Below are 2146 nucleotides of genomic sequence, written 5' to 3'. Positions count from 1 at the left end.
AGAAAAGAAACAATAAATAAATCTCTATGCCTTCATAACATCACAAAGATACTAGTGGGACAATATGATAAGGAATCTGCCAGTACTGAATTTTCATTATTCCAAAGATACATGCACAAAGGCTGACTGTCCAGGCACAAACTATGACAACGAGTAAGCTACTTTTGCTTATACTCTCCCCCGAATCAGTTCTTCATACTTTCCTGTCTGTTAACCCTTTGATGCTAAAGCATCACTGATTCACTGTGATTTGAATCTTAATGCTACAATGCTTTGTATTGTCCTTATGCAAAAATGAGTGGGCTAAGTATCACAAATTAAAATTTTTATTGCTATTTTACCTTATGATCTATACTTCCTACTATACTGTAACTTTCAGAGCATGCAAGCTGATCCCAAAGATATCAAACTACTGAGCAGAAGAAGACCACCTGATTGAGTGCCATCTATAGTTCTATACATGTAGCATGTTGCTTAGCATTTTGGTGCCATCATAGCATTGTGATAGTTAATCTTTATATTATCATGGATTGGTTCACTCTGGTACTTCACTTTGATAGACACATTTTCTTGCTAGGGGTCGGGCGAGATAGGCCAACAAGTGCACTTGAATGCTGGATCTAGGCAAATGCTTCCATACTAGGAACAATACTCTAATGAAACATCGAGTTGCTCCAGAACAATAACAATGCACAAGACGGAATTTTCTGACCCAAATCTTAAGCTGGCCATCAGATTTTAACTCAGGTGACAAATTTACCTTTTTATTATTACACAACATTGTCCTTTTGCAATATGATCATCCTACGTATGCAACAGCTAACTATATACTCAGAATAGGCTATGGAACCATTAAAACATGGGATTAATCTGTTTTTTTAATGAACCTGCAGGAGAGCTGCATGTTATATTGAAAAGTAGGAAACGCCCAGAGGGGCGAAGGTAAAATTTACAAGGCAGAACAAGAAAAACGGAGCTCCAACAGCTGCCAAGTGGGATTAATATGTTTGATCTTGCTAATATTGACATAGTGTACTGGTCAACTCCATTGAGGGTGCGGCAAAGCCGCGCTGTGTTTCTAGTATATACTTATTATCATTTGAATGGACAACACACAATCAGGAGCTAGCACAAGTGCACAACTATTAACTACTATGAATAGCTACGTCAGTGCACTAATTAGTTGGACGATCCTTCAAGTTCGTGCTAGTGCACCTTGTTTGAAATCTTTCTTCCCTTTTCCTGCTTCTCCTATGAGTGGGAAGACTGCTGTTGATGTATGCAGATGAGTCACAACTCTTCAGTCTCTCAATCTTTCTGCTTGTGTGCCATGTTTGTATACTGAATTCTGGGTGAGCTTTTTTCTTTGGTCCTGGTTCTACTTTTTGTATGTAGCAGTGCTGTTTTTTCTGTGAGGAGATGGTGTGATGATCAAATTTTTTCCCTATTGGTTTTATTGGCCACCATGATGGTGTGATGATCAAATTTTTTCCCTATTGGTTTTATTGGCCACCATGATGGTTCAAACTGTATTAGCTCTATCTGATCATTTCCTTCACAATCTAATTTTTTGAAACCGTTGAAGCCTTTATTTTATCTCTGCCGTGTTGTTTCAACGATGTTTCAACAATGCCGGTCCCAAGCCCGGATAAAGGAGGAGGGTTGTGTTAGGCGTGGCGAGCCAATGTAGAACCCAGCTACTCTTATGGAGATGAAACCCAAGAGAAAACCATTGGGGCGTAACCCTCTTAGCTGCGCGCCATATCGCAACCCGGGTATGGTGTTAAATGAGCAAGGGCCGGGCCGTCACCCCCTTGGTGCCGCGCCGTATCGTGATCTGGACACGGTGTTAAGTGGGCAAGGATCGGGTCGTCGCTTCCTCAGTGGCGCGCTACATCGTCTCCTGGGTGTAGTGCTAAATGAGCAAGGGTCTTCGCACCTGACTCGGCTAGTGCGAGGGGTAAGGAAGCTAGTCGTGCCAACTAGGATCCATCTAGGTAGCTGGAATGTAGGGTCCCTCACAGGTACGTTAAGAGAGTTAGTTGACACAGCGATTAGGAGACGTGTAAATATCCTATGCGTCCAGGAGACGAAATGGAAGGGTCAGAAAGCGAAGGAGGTGGAGAACACAGGCTTCAAGCTTTGG

General features: G+C 42.1%; 1 non-coding gene across 1 annotated transcript; it reads left to right on the top strand.

The window, feature by feature from the left end:
- Window positions 1–1466: 1466 nt before the first annotated feature.
- Window positions 1467–1552, top strand: LOC120694067. The gene has a single exon (XR_005683323.1). It is a non-coding gene; the product is annotated as a small nucleolar RNA Z102/R77 (small nucleolar RNA).
- Window positions 1553–2146: the final 594 nt, after the last annotated feature.

This window comes from Panicum virgatum, unplaced genomic scaffold (assembly GCF_016808335.1).
Source record: "Panicum virgatum strain AP13 unplaced genomic scaffold, P.virgatum_v5 scaffold_2844, whole genome shotgun sequence".
Classification (NCBI taxonomy): domain Eukaryota; kingdom Viridiplantae; phylum Streptophyta; class Magnoliopsida; order Poales; family Poaceae; genus Panicum; species Panicum virgatum.
The sequence above is the reverse complement of the archived record's forward strand: the minus strand, read 5'-3'. Positions and strand labels throughout refer to the sequence as shown.